Below are 15,207 nucleotides of genomic sequence, written 5' to 3'. Positions count from 1 at the left end.
CATCCCACAGTTTAAGAAATGGAATCAAAGCCGTATCTTGGAAGCCCTTTGTATCCCTCTACGATTCTCGGGTCCTCTCCCCCCACCCCCTGCTACCCCCCACCCTGCACAGGTAAACACCAATCTCAATTTTTAGTTAATCACCCTTCTGCTTTTCTTCATAGTTTCATCACATATATATATTCCTAAGCAATAAATCATTTAATTCTGCTTTATTAAACTTCATGTGAGTAAAATTATATAGTAGGTATTTTTCTGCAACTTGCTTATTCACTGAATATTCATATTTTTTTAGTTTTACCTATGTTCACACACATGATTATACTTCATTCACTTCCACTGCTGTATAAGTCTGTCGTAGGAATATGCTACGATTTATTCACCCATTCTCCTGTTCATGGATACTGCCCTGTTTTAAATCTAAGACTCATAACCTTAGGGTAGGCTTTCACAGATCCTAAATATTTAGTGTAACCATACAATTGATTGTCTAAACTGAGCCATGTTTGAGAGTGAAGGGGAATGCTATTAATAATTCTACCGAGACAACAGGCACAAACCAGACTGCATGTCACACTATAAATACTGAACATTATCTCAGGATTTGATTATTTATTCATTCATTCAAGAGAGGGAGAGAGAGAATCTCAAGCAGACTTCCAGCCGAGTGTGGAGCCTGATGCGGGGCCTGATCCCACAACCCCAAGATCATGACCTGAGCTGAAACCAAGAGTCAGGAGCTCGACCAACTGAGCCACCCGGGCACCCCTATCTCAGAATTTCTTAATCACTCTCCTAAAGTGAAGACTGAGGCACTGAAGTCCAAGTCTGCTTTACTGATGGTTTGTTCATGTTTCAAAGGCTGTTAGCTTCTATATTTGGAATAGAACCCTGAAGGAAAGCCCGAATAATTATTCTTTCTATCCTGGGAAGAAGATAAGCAAATTCTTTCGGAGGTAGATGGGAAAAACACACAGTCTTCCAGCCTCTGCGATTTCAGACATTCACAGTTTATCACCGCCATCTGAAAATTTCAGCTACAAGGATAACAGCAAAGATAAAATTTAAAAGGCCTTAAAATTCAAGTCCTTGTTCTGAGTCAGGACAGGGATAAGGACCCTCTTTACTACAACCCTTTGTGGCAGGTGTGGAAAATGAAGCTCAGCGAGGTCAAGGAACTTGTCTGGGGTCACACTGGACAAAAGGGGCAGGATGCAAACCCTGTCTCTAAGTAAATAACCAGAGATTTTACTATACAAATCAGGACATTCTAGGGAGAGAAAACGGGGTGTTGTTAGCAACGGCACCAGGAAAGCAGGTGTGGAGTGGGGCTGTCTGAGGCACGCCAGGACATGGGGGCACTCCAGCTCTACCTTTCCCAGATGCTGCTGGAACCCTCCAGGTTTACGGATACAAGTGATCTGGGAGGCTGGCCAGCTTTGGGATGCGAATCTCTGACATTGACACTCTTTCTGGGTGGAGAAGCAACCCCTGGAAGTATATTTACAGTCCCTCGCCCCTTCCTCTTCAGTAGACCTGAAAGACCTGGGCGACATCCCAGCAGCGTCCTTGCACCCAGCACAGCAGACTGGAGAGAATCATTATTTGCTTCTCTGAGATGCATAATTAAATTAGAGCAACATTCCTCCTCCCAAAGCATCTCCTGTCCAGAGCTGCCAGCAGCAGAGTTAACGTCCCATTCACTGGAGCAATCGTCACTCTCAGAGGCCAAGACCACATTCTCTGACGGGAGGATCTGCAGCCCCTTCTGTCAGCTGGCCCCCGGAGACCCCCAGCCTCACTCCTGTCTGCACACGTGTGTGCTCACGCTATCACACACACATACACATGCAATACTTTTTTCTAAAGAAATGTTTTATCATTCATCAAGTAATACCACTGAAGATGTGTGCACTTTTCTGTATGTATTTTTTGTAAGATTTTATTTTTAAGTAATCTCTACCCCCAACATGGGGCTTGAACTCACAACCCCTAGATCAAGAGGTGCATGCTCCACTGACCGAGCCCGCCAGGCACCCCTGTATGTATGTTATACTTGAAGAAAAAAAGGCTTGCTTTTTAAAAATCTAAAACTAAAGCCTCTTTCAGTCAAGTACTCTGTCACCTGTACCAAAATTATTTTCACTGTTAAACTAGCTGTGTGACCTTAGGCAAGTCACTTAACTTCTGTGTATTTGTTTCTTTATCTGTAATAACACCTGACATTGTAGAGTTGATATAAGTAGTACTGGATACAAATATATGAAACATGCTTATTAGCAAGTGCTTTGCACACAAGTAAGCCCTAAAAAAATGGCTGTTTGACTTAGTGGTATTCCATCTATGTCTGCCCTCTTCATATGTGGGACTTCTCTCTCTATCATAGTCTCTGGGTAGGGCAAGGGCATACTGAAATAGACGAGTTCACCTCTCCCTGTTGGGGGGCAAGGGAAAGGAATGGGTAAGCCCCTTCTGGAGGACAATCTGGTCATATGTACCAAGACCCCAAAAAATGGGTATACCCAGTAATTACATTCTGGGACTCTATCCTAAGGAGATGAGACAGGCAAACAAGATTCATGTGCGGCAATGCTGTTACTTATGTGCATGTTATTTATAAAAGTGAAAACTGGAAACAATTAATTATACCAAGAAATGGTTAAGGAACTTCTAATGACATGGAAAAGTTTACTATAAAAGCAAGAAGACGGGGCGCTGAGCTGGCTCAGTTGGAAGAGCATGCAACGCTTGATCTTGTGGGTTGTGCGTTCGAGCCCTGCGTTGGGTGTAGAATTACTAAAAATAAACTTTAAAAGCAAGAGGTCTGGGGCACCTGAGTGGCTTAGTCAGTTTAAGTGTCTGCCTTCGGCTCGGGTCATGATCCCGGTGTCCTGGGATTGAGCCCTGTATTGAGCTCCCTGCTCAGCGGGGAGCCTGCTTCTCCCTCTCCCTCTACTACTCCCTCTGCTTGTGCTCACTCTCTCAAATAAATAAAATCTTAAAGCAAGAGGTCTGAGGCACCTGGGCGGCTCAGTCAGTTGAGTGTCTGACTCTTGGTTTTGGCTTAGGTCATGGTCTCAGTGTCATGAAATTGAGCCCCACATCAGGCGCCACGCTCAGTGGGGAGTCTGCTTGAGGTTCCCCCTTTCCCTCTCCCTCTGCCCTTTCCCCCCGTGTGCTCTCTCTCTTTAAAGTGAATAAATAAATCGTTTTTAAAAAATAAAATAAAATGAAAGGGGTCTATCCATACCCATTAAAAAGTTGCAACAAATATGCACAGAAAAGATTAGAAGAAATTAAACACAAATTTGAGCTAATTATGACTAGATGAGAATCTACATTTTTCTTCCTTATACTTTTCTGTTGTTTTTAACAATCTTCTCTAAGTATATATTACCATTTATAACGAGAAATAGAAAGTTAAGCAAAGCACTCGTGTCCTCTTCTCCTAAAGCCGCCTAGTTACTGCCAACTGCCACCAGTCGTATCTGAGGGAGGACACTACACAATGGACGACGTCTGAAGGCAGGTGACAGGCATGCTGGTGAAGGTCTTCAACAACATGCTGCAAACGAATGACTGAAGGAATGGGGATGTGCACCCTGAGGAAGACTGGTTAACAGGACAGCTGTCTCGGAACATCTGTCATGTAGAAGAGGGATCATGCTTGCTCTACTAGGCTCCAGAGGTCAGAACCAAGACTAATGGACCTTAGGTCTGAGAAGGGGAGGACGAAGATTTAGCTCAAGAAGCATGCACACTGTGTGATCACACCATAAACCTCAGGCTTCCTTCCTGCCCAGCAGGAAGGCGCTCTGCTAGAGGTGGCCAGTAGATTCTCTTGTTAGAATTTGGGCAACGACACGACACCATCCCAAGTCCATCCTCTACTAGTCTCCCAGACCAGTGTACTCCATGGACAACCAGCCGCAGGAGTCCAGATCCCTGAAATTCATAAACCGACACCAGCCTGAGCGTTAAGTATCTGGCTCTCCTTTTAATCCCTCTCCCTTATCCTGTAGAAGTTCTTCACATTTTATACAAATTGGGCCACTTCTCTCCGTTTTTTCCACTTGACCATCTTAGTCCAAGCTGTCATCACCTCCCCCTTCCCTGGATCACTACAGCGGTTTCCTCATTAGTTTCTCTTCTTCTCTTGCCACCCCTGCCTCCAGTCCATTAGCCACATAGAAGCTCAAGGAATGGGTTTTTTAGACAAACGTAAAAAAACATTAACACGACCACAAGACTCAAGCTGCAGACTCCAGCTTTAACAAGGCCCCTCCCCACGGCTCCCTGCACCCCAACCAAGCTGGACCCCTTTTTGGTACCTCATTCGCACTCACCTCTTTCCACATGCTGAGCTCCTCCATCCCCGACTATCTTGACCCTTCTGCAACTCAAATCTCAGATGTCGTTCCCTAGCTGAAATCCCATAATGCCATCTCCATGCCCTAAGCTTCCTTCACGTGGCTTATAGGACTTCTGTGAGCTAGCCACAACTGACTAGTGCACACCAGCTGCCCCCAGTCTCCCAACTAAGCACAATGCCTCAGAGTCCTTCAAATGCACCAGCATTCTCCTTGTCACTTGGTTTTTAGGCATGCTGCTTCCTCTGCCTGGACAAACCTTCTTGTGGCTAATTCCTATCACCTTCTGGGTTCAGCCTGAAGGTTACTTCCTCAGGAAGCCTTCCCTTACCTCCAAGTACTGGCTTAGGTGCCTCCCCCACGTGTGCCTACAGCACCTGTAATTATCCTGTCGTAGCATTTAATATACGCCATTGTAACTGCATTTCCTGCTATTTGGTAAACCCTATAGTGGCAGAGATTGCATCTATGTTGCTCCCAACTGTTAATTACGTAAATGACTTCATTTTACAAATATGGCTTTTCCTCCATGAAGGAGCAAGGTTAAAAAAAACAAAAAACAGGAAAAGAACTGATTTCAACAGGAAATATTCCAATAAGTGGTATTTTCTTCCTAGAATAATGAAGTAAATCTAAACTTCACTCAATTACCTCGTCCTAAGCGAAGGTTCATGTGTTGTCACTTTCATCCTCACTATTTGGCACAGTAATTACTCTTTACCAGCATTTGAACACCCTGGGGCAATCTTCAGTACGCACACAAAAGAATCGATAGATATACTAAATTGACCAAAAAGATGTATAACATTGAATTCACAAAATGGCAGGATATACGAGGAAAGTAAATCAGGAAAACACTGCTGGACATAAGACTAATGAGCAAAAAATAAATCTTCCATAGTCTGCTTCCCCAAAGATATAAACAGCTCCTGCTAATTTGATAAAATTGTGCATATGAAAGACCTTCAGAGGGGCGCCTGGGTGGCTCAGTCATTTAGCGTCTGCCTTTGACTTAGGTCATGGTCTCAGGGTCCTGGGATCGAGCCCCACATCGGGCTCCCTGCTCAGCGGGAAACCTGCTTCTCCCTCTCACACTCCCCCTGCTTGTGTTCCCTCTCTCGCTGTGTCTCTCTCTCTGTCAAATGCATAAATAAAATCTTTAAAAAAAAGAAAAAAAAGAAAGACCTTTAGAATCCCAAAGCGAGAACCCTGGCCTTGGTCTTGGTATGGATTCAGGGTCAAAGTGACAACAAACGGGGCCAGCACCCCTCTCCTCACTCCCTGTCCCTGAAGACCTTATGGAACCATCATAACTAACTCTGGACTGCCTGCCTCCAAACTCCTTTGTATTCAAGAAAAATACACTTCTATCTCAATTCATATTGGACAGCTTTGTGGGACCGATTTTCCTTTACATCTATCCCCAGTCAGCCTATTTCAATGCACTGGTCCTGGCTCTCTACTCTGGAGTAAGACGTCTCGGTTTGTCTCTCTCTACACGTCAAGGGTCTAGAGACACCGTGGGGGCTGGTCTAAGGGAACCTGGGTTTCCATGTAATCTTGGGTTAGTAGTCTAAGTGCTCTAAGCCTCGTTCTTCACCCACAGAATAAAAGACTCCTTCTTTCTCTCTTTCCCTAGAAATATTGTTCATAGGAAAGAGCACAGGTTTTTAAATCACTTAATGGCTGTGGGATCTTGGGCAGGTACTCCTCCTCTCTGATCACAGTTTTCTCATCTTTAAAATACCTTACTTCACAGGGCACTGTAAGGATCAGATGAGACATGGAATGTGAGGCACCGAACCCAGAGGCTTACTACAAACAGTAGCTATTACCATCTCCTTTTCCATTCCGTAGTACTGTCAGTAACCACAGCTAATAATTACTAAGCATGCATGTGTCGGCACTATGCAAGCACCTTTCACTTACTAAGTCATGTAATTTCCACAGCTGGGTAAGTACTAAATCATCCCCATTCTTCAGATGGGGATACTGAGGATGAGATGTCAACCACCTTGCCAAGGTCACACAGCTGGAGACGCAAGCCCAGTCTGACTCCAGAGCCCCTGTTCTTTAGTGCCAGAATATACCATACTGTTGCCCTTCTGGAGGTGTCGTGTCTCCCCCAAGGAACGTCAGGGGTTCCTCAAGGCATGGCCTTCATTGTATACATCCCGGTGTCCTCCACGACAGCTAGCAGGGAATCTCACCCACCATGAGCCCTTCAAGCCCCTGTGATAACAGGTTAGCAGACAAGTCATAAGACAATCAATTTCCAAAAGACCTATATTGTCAGATGACCTTGTAGTAGACCATATGTCTACCAAACCAAGGTGTGCCTACAGACACAAAGGGTCTCTGCCACAGGAATGAAAGATCTCTCCACCCAGAGTATGGCTCTTGGACTAAGAATGACATCCCTAAAGCCTTGAGAAACTCTGAAACCAATTCTGACCAATGTTTACATGCTTCTAGAGTCTGAATTGTCAAAGTTTAAGGCCTCTATCATTCATTCAAATTAAAATACCTGCCAGACAGGATGAAATGTGCCACAGAGTTTGTTGATCTAAAGAAGAGCTACCATTTCCCTCAGCAGTGATCAGCAATAGAACTCTTTATGTTGTCATCATCAGGGACACTTCTGAGTATGTCACTGTAAATAAAGTGCAAGGGAAGGCAGTTGATAGGACACAAACCTCATTAACACAGAGTCCATTAATTTGGAATGTGATCATTTGTAGTTCTAAATTTTAAATTATCTATAAAGGGGGAACCTGGGTGGCTGAGTCAGTTAAGCGTCTGCCTTCGGCTCAGGTCAAGATCCCAGGACCCTCGGACGGAGCCCCACGTCGGGCTCCTGGCTCAGCAGGGAGCCTGCTTCTCCCTCTCCCTCTGCCTCATCCCCCAGCTTGTGCTCACTCTCTCTCTCTCTCTGTATCTCTCTGTCTCAAATGAATAAATAAAATCTTAAAAAAAAATCGGGGAGATCAGTTAGTGCTAACATGTTAACAAGAACAACTGTTGAATGAGAAAGGCAAGAGGCGGAACACTCTGTACTATTGTAACACGGAATTCTTTACCATTTTCATGTGATTTTTCATAATATGAAAGCTTACTAAAAGAGGTTAGCACGAGTTATTATTTCTTGGCCCATGCTGAGCACAGCGTTTGACACATAATTGGAATTCCAGTATTTACTACATGAATGTAAATAAATGATGCTGCTAATTACCATGTAACACATTTATCTTTTCTATTCACTGCATCAGGTCCCACTCTAATAATAAAAGTGAAAACAGTCTGGAGTGAGTTCAAGTCCCTGTATGTGTTTAAAGAAATACAACTGCACTAAATCTGAAAAATATTCTATAACTCACACTTTTCCTTTACCTGGGGTCCCAGCCCTCTTTTCTCTCAAGCTCTGCTCTATATACACACAGAGTCAAGAAAACAGTTCACTGACCAAAAAAAAGGAAAAAGGAAGAACTGGGATTAAGAAATGCTTTGCTCAGTAATTTTTTTAACCAGATGCTAATGTGAGAAAGGCAAATCTATAAACACACATTACTACTTAATCGGCCCTACTAATTAATTCTTGATGTATATCTTGAAAAGAGTTGGAACAGGGTTATTTGAAAAAAATCTGCATTATTCCTAACAGCACAAAGCTTGTGAGAGGCGGGAGTAACCTGGAAGCACCGCGAAGGCGGGTGCTGAGGTTCTGAGGGACACCCACTGCCATTGCCCTGCATGAGTGCCAGCCAGTGCCGAGCTGGAACCCACGGGGCCCATAAAGGGGGGGCAAATTTCGTATTTGCTGTGAGTGTGCAGTACATTGTTTTAGGTTGTTTTGTTGGACTTCTTCCCCAATAGCAGCAACTAGGGGAAAAAAAAAAACAAACAAGACATCTGGTAACTTCTTTAGGGAAAATCTTAACAGATTTGTGGGTGTAACTCTACTCAACCTATTTCGTAAATAAACCCCAGGCAATGGCATCAATTAAAAATCTTTTAAAAGATGATTTTAACAAGAGTGGCGTCCTGAACACTGAAGTTCTGATATCCTAATAATTGTAGGATACAATTATTGGAATTCTATTATGTAAGGGCACTGTGCAAAGCACCGGGCAGGCAAGTGACAGTTTAATTCTCACAACTCAATGAGGTGTCATGATTATCCCCATTTTGCAGATGGAGAAACTGAGGCTCACTGACATGAACTAATATGCCCAGACTCACACAGCTAGTGAGCACAAGAACTGGAAATTCAGAGCCAGTTTTGAAGAAGCCCAGGGCATTCTGGAGCATACTGCTGTGCCTGAGAGAACAGTCAGAATTAGAAGGACAAGGAAGGAGCTCTCTCCATGTGCAGGAACTGACCTCCTATTGTTGAGAGAGCAAAAGACAAGCTGAGGGCAGAAGACAAGCTGACACCTCACAAGCCACCGCCCACTTGAAGTGGAATATATATATATAAACATTCCTCAAGCACCAGTAACTGCCTAAGAACAGAGGCAGGGGAAAAACAAATGGTCAACTGATAAGGATCACAGTCACGTAGGACATGAAACTCTAGTTTCTACCTGACTTAATGATTTACAAGAAACCATAATCTTAATAATTAGACTTCCAGGAACCCATAGACTCAATTTCCCAGAGCCCTAATGTAACCTTCACCTCCATAGTCTAGAAAACCCTACATAATCAGTCACTCCTCACAGTCACAATGCAGGTCCTTCTGCCCATGGGTCCTGGCCCCCTGCTGTCATAAAAACACCTTCTCGCACCATCAAACGTCTCAAGAATTCTTTCTTGACTGTTGGGCTCACAGATCCCTGGCACCTTAAGCAGAGCAGGCCAGGTGGGGCAGACAGAACAGGAAGCCTGGCACTGGGAAGCCTGGGGTTGTCCTGGTTCTACCACGAGCAAACCCACTTACACTGCTTGGCCTGTCCAAGCCGTGTTCTCCTCAGCCATCAGGTGAGGCAGCTGGACTAGAATATACCTCAGCTCTACAACTGCACGTCAAGTACATCGACAAGTACATAGAAATGATTTTGCTGGGATGGCAGAGCAGAAAACAGTTCAACTGTACAGAGCGTACAACTGAGCAGCACATCATGTCAACTTTGCAGAGAAAAGCCCCGACAGACGGCATTCATCAGTAGTCAGCTTCCAACGTAATCACAACAATGACCTCCAGTGGCCACTGCTAAACCCAGCGGTCGGTTGGTGGTCATCTAAACCGACTGGTCAGCATCTGATAGAGCACATTACTCTCCGAAACCTTTTCTTAGCACTGACTTCTAAGAAACCACTCTCCTCAACCCGCCCCCTCATCACTGGCTGCTCCTTCCAAGTCTCCTCTGCTACTTGATCCTCACAGCCCCAGCCAGCGCAGTGCCCCCGAGTGAGTCCCAGACCTCTTGGTCCCTGTTAATTCTCTTCACGCTCTCAGCTGATTTCACAGATTTAAATGCAATCCACAGGCTGAGGACTCCCAAGTGTGTTATCTCCATCCGGGAACTCCAGGCTTTTATATTCAGCTGCCTACTCAGCACCGCTGCTAGGATGACTAACAGGTGTCTCGTGTCCCCCAGAGGAGCTCCTACATTCCCTGAGTAAAGGACCGCTGCAGTGAATGGACACTCTATACTCTGCCCTTTTGGGCACTCAGACTAGGGAATCTTTGACTCCCACCTCATCAAAGGTTAAAGCCAAAGTCTTTACAATAGTTTACCAGTCAGGCGCCTGGGTGGCTCAGTCGGTTAAGTGTCTGCCTTCAGCTCAGGTCATGATTCCAAGGTCCTGGGATGGAGTCCTACCTTGGGCTCCCTGCTCAGCAGGGAGTCTGTTCTGCCTCTCCCCCACCTCCTCCCCGTTTGTGAGTGTGCTCTCTCCCAAATAAATATTTAAGCATCCTAATTTTTTTTATAAAGATTTGTTTATTTGACAGAGAGAGACACAGGGAGAGAGGGAACACAAGCAGGTGGGAGGGAGAGGGAGAAGCAGGCCACCTGCCGAGCAGGGAGCCCGATGCGGGGCTCGATCCCAGGACCCTGGGACCATGACCTGAGCCGAAGGCAGATGCTTAATGACTGAGCCACCCAGGCGCCCCTCTCCCAAATAAATATTTAAAAAAATAGTTTACCAGTCCCTCCCGGACTTATCCCTGCTCACTCCCCAGTTATCCTTCTGATCTCTTCTCCGGTTACTCTTCCCCACCCCCGTGTACCTCCAGCCACTCTAGCCATCCTGGCTTATGCCCTCACCATTCTTGTTACTTAAAATATCATCAACCCCTTTCCCCCATCCCACCCCACCAGAGTCCCACAGGCTCACTCCCTCAGGAATTTGTTCAAATATCTTCTTTCCCATGAGGCCTTTCTCTGATCAGATCATGCTATTTTTTTTTATTATTTATTTGACAGAGAGAACACACGCAGGGGGGAGGGGCAGAGGGAGAGGCAGGCTTCCTGCTGAGCAGGGAGCCCAATGAGGGGCTCGATCCCAGGACCCTGGGATCATGACCTGAGCCGAAGGCAGGCGCTTAACCGAATGAGCCAGCCAGGTGCCCCAGACCATTCTATTTTAAATTGCAACCTGCCCCTTAGGGCACTTTCTTTCCCTCTCCCTGCTGTTTTTCTTCATAAAAGTCTACCATGTGATAAATACTATACTCCTGTATTTCATTACTCCCTATATTTCCCAACTAGAATGTAAGCTCCAGGGAGGGGGAAGGGTTTGTCTGTCATACTCACTGAAGTATCTCCAACACCTAGAACAGTACCTACAACATAGTAGGCATTCTTTGTGGGAAAAAAATGCTTCATCCTATAATCATCCATGCACAGCTTGTGAAGGGTAGCAGGATATGCCACCCCAAAATATGCAACTTTAGAATAAGGATTATTTTTGAGCTGAAGACAACTGAGAAGTGGATACAGGGAAAAAAAAAAACAAAAACAACTTCCCTGCTTTCCCCCTATTTGCCTAAAAGCAGGACCTAAATTTGTTAAGGTGTCCCCCATCCTTTCTCTACCAGGAAGAGGAGAAGTTAATCACCAGAGACACCAGACGCTTATCCTCCCAGAGAAGGCACCAAGGGAATCTATGTAGCAATTCTTGCTAAAACTAGGGCGCCTGGGTGGCTCAGTCAGTTAAGCATCTCCCTTCAGCTTAGATCATGATCCCAGGGGCCTGGGATGGAGCCCTGCATCCCCTGCATCTGGCCTCCTTGCTCCTCTCTCCCCCTCTGCCTGATGCAACCCCTGGTTGTGCTCTCTCTCGCACTGTCAAATAAATAAGATCTTTATAAAAAAAACAATTCTTGCTAAAACTAACCCTTATCTACCATTACTTCTCCCATATATCTGCCTTCCCACAATTTGCCACCCCAGAACCTCAAGGACCTTTTCTTTTGTCTTGCCGCTTCCCTAAAAACGTACTGATCTTTGGTTAAGATGGTACCCCAAGTTCTCAGCACCTCTTTCAGTTACTTACCTGGAGGGCTCCCATATGTATGCATAATGCACAGGTTTGTTACTAACATTTGTTCTTCTCTTGTTAATCTGTCTTTTGTCAGTCTGATACATAGGCCCCCAGCTAGTGATCCTACAAGGAGAGCAGGAAAGTTTCCCATGCCTGCTACAGTCGGCACACACCAGAGAGTACATTGTGAGGGAAGAAAATGAAGAAATGCCTCTTGCAGATAGACGCTAGTTTTTTTTTCCCCTCTCATCTGAAAACAGTAGTCACTTTGGGATTCAAGGAGAACTGTATATTGTGGGGTCCCAATCAGAGTTCAGGGTCCCAAATAACAAAAATATACTAACTTTATTTATTTTTTTATACTACCTTTAAAATAAAGTTTTATTTTATTTTAAATAACGTTTTAAAAGTATCTGAAGTAGGATCAGTGTGTTGTTATCATATGTAGATTGACTTTTAACATATGTATGACATCATACACTCAAATATTTCTTTTAAGTAGGTTCCACCCAACACAGGGCTTCAACTCAGGACCCTGAAATTAAGACCTGAGCTGAGATCAAGAGTCAGACACTTAACCCACTGAGCCACCCAGGCATCCCACACTCACACACTTTTTAAGTAAATTTGGGGAACTAGGATTCCTACAGTAATCTTGAAACTGTCTTTACACGTCAACAGACTATAGTGCTATTTATTTGTACCAGGTTACACTCATTTTTTTCTTTCTTTTCTTTGTTTTGTTTTTTCAAACTTGAAATCTTTCACTCATAAGGACTCTGTAATGGCAAATGATGGTCACCAAGTAAGTGTCAAAGTTCAAACACTACCACGAAAGAGACTTGGTCTAAGTCACAGGTCCACCAACTTACTATCTAGAACTTTGCTGACGTACTTGGCTTTTGGTTTCCTCACCTATAGACCGGATGAATTAGACATCTAGCAAGATTTCTGTGACAACGAATGAAATACTCCACATCACATACTCAGCTTGGCAAAGAGGAAGCACTCAACACATAACTATTACTATTATTCTCAATCTTCAGACTTCATCTGAAGACTTTAGCTCTCAAAGACCTTATAGATCCCAAACTGAAGTCCTATCAACTTCAGCAAAATATTCTCTTCAGTTTATGCCTAATGAAAATGCATCCAAAAAAAAAAATACATCCATTTTACAGTAAAGATAAACAAATCAAATCACCTTAAATGTCCTAGTAAGATATATGAATGTGGGTTTTAAAGACAAAATTCTTGAGGGGCTAAGAACTGGCCGATGGATAAATGAACCAGTTCTTCCCAAATAACAAAGAGGAAATATGGTATCTTTAAAAAAAATGCTTTAAAAGTATCTGAATTAGGATCAGTGTGTTATTTTCATATGCAGAAAGGAAGAAAAGAGGAATGATAAGAAAAAGATATTTGCGGGGCACCTGGGTGGCTTAGTCCATTAAGCGCCTGCCTTCAGCTCAGGATCAAGCCCCGCATTGGATTCCCTGCTCAGTGAGGAGCCTGCTTCTCCCTCTCCCTCTGCTGCTTCCCCTGCTTGTGCTCTCGCTCTCTGTCAAATAAATAAAATCTTTAAAAAAAGAAAGAAAGAAAAAGATATTTGCAAATGATATATCCAATAAGGTGTTAATATCCAAAACATATAAAGAACTTACACAACTCAACACCCCAAAAATAACCCAATTGCAAAATGACCCAAATAGACATTTTCCCAAAGAAGACATACAGATGGCCAACAGTCACATGAAAAGAAGTTCCACATCACTCATCAACAGGGAAATGCAAAAACAAACAAACAAAAAAAACCCACAAAGACCTATTACCTCAAACCTGTCAGAATGGCTCAAATAAAAAACACACAAGAAACAACAAGTGTTGGCAAGAATGTAGAGAAAAAGGAGCCCTCCGTACATTGTTGGTGGGAATGCAAATTTGTGCAGCCCACTGTGGAAAACTTAGTATGGAGGTTCCTCAAAATGTTAAAAACAAAATTACCATATGATCTAATAATTCCACTACTGGGTATCTACCCAAAGAAAAAGAAAACACTAATTCAAAAAGATCTATGCACCCCTAGGTTTACTGGAGCATTATTTACAGTAGCCAACTGTCCATCCATAGATGAATGGATAAAGAGGTGGTGTGTATATACAATGGAATATTACTGAGCCACAAAAAAGGAATGGGATCTTAGTTATTTGCAACAACATGGATGGATCTAGAGAATTTAATGCTAAGTGAAATAAGTCAGAGAAAGACAAATACCATATGATTTCACTTATATGTGGAATTTAAGAAACAAAACAAAAAAGAAAAGAGACAAACAAAAAACCAGACTCAAATACTGAGAACAAACTGGTGGCTTCCAAAGGGGAGGTGGGTGGGGAGAGGGGTGAAGTGGATGAAAGGGATTAAGAGACACTTACCTTGATGAGCACTGAGTGATGTGCAGAATTGTTAAATCATTATGCTATACACCTGAACCTGATACTATATATTAATTATACAGCAACTGGGAAAAAAAAAAAGACACTACCTAGAAAAAGTATGAATCTGAAAGGATTACTTCAGCATTTAGACCAGTGTCAACCTTATTCCCTTTTTAAATAGGGTAATTGTAAAGATAAATCAGGAGGAAGCTATATATTCCACACTTACCAATGTACTTTTTTTGAGAGAGAGAGAGAGAATGTGTGCAAGCAGAAAGGGGAGTAGGTGGAGGCGCTGAGGGAGAGACAGAATCTTAAGCAGCCTCCACGCCCAGCATGGAGCCCGACCTGGGGCTCAATCCCACGACCCAACCCCAAGATCAAGACCTGAACTGAAACCAAGAGTCAGACGCGTAACCAAGTGAGCCACCCAGGTGTCCCTGTCTCAAATTTCTGAAGGCTAGAAGTCCAAGGTCACAGTGTCAGCAACGATGGGTCCCTTTGAGGACTGAGAGGGAGAATCTGCTCCATCCTGTTCTCCTAGCTTCTGATTGTTTGCTGACAGTCTTTTTTATCCATTGGCTTGTGGCAAACTTGTGGCAATCTTTCTGTCTACTGTCTCTAAATTTCATTTGTTTTTTTAGTAATCTTGACACCAAACTTGAGGCTTGAACTCACAACCCTGAGATCAAGAGTCATATGATCCACCCACGTGCCCCTAAATTTCCTTTTAATAAGGGTACCACTGACATTGGATGAGAGGCCTACCGTACTCCAGTATGACCTCATCGTAACTAGCTTCATCTGCCATGACCCTATACCCAAATAAAGTCACATTCTGAGGTCCTGAGGGCTAGAACTTCAGCATGATTTTTTTTAGGTGACACAATTCAACCCATTAGCAGCTG

The 15,207-nt window shown here is 43.8% G+C and overlaps 1 protein-coding gene across 8 annotated transcripts in view; it reads right to left on the bottom strand.

Moving 5' to 3' along the window:
* TMCC3 (transmembrane and coiled-coil domain family 3) overlaps positions 1–15,207 on the bottom strand; it is a 295,326-nt gene that overhangs the window by 205,674 nt on the left and 74,445 nt on the right. Inside the window, exon 1 of one of the 8 annotated variants that reach the window (XM_027593447.2) lies at positions 6,898–7,090. The exons of the other annotated variants lie outside the window; for them this stretch is intronic. The gene's annotated coding sequence lies outside the window, so the exon portion shown is untranslated. Of the gene's footprint in view, positions 1–6,897; positions 7,091–15,207 lie in introns of those variants that run through there. 8 annotated transcript variants of the gene reach the window in all.

Source organism: Zalophus californianus, chromosome 9 (genome assembly GCF_009762305.2).
Source record: "Zalophus californianus isolate mZalCal1 chromosome 9, mZalCal1.pri.v2, whole genome shotgun sequence".
Classification (NCBI taxonomy): Eukaryota; Metazoa; Chordata; class Mammalia; order Carnivora; family Otariidae; genus Zalophus; species Zalophus californianus.
Note: the sequence above shows the minus strand (reverse complement) of the source record. Positions and strands in the feature narration are given on the sequence as shown.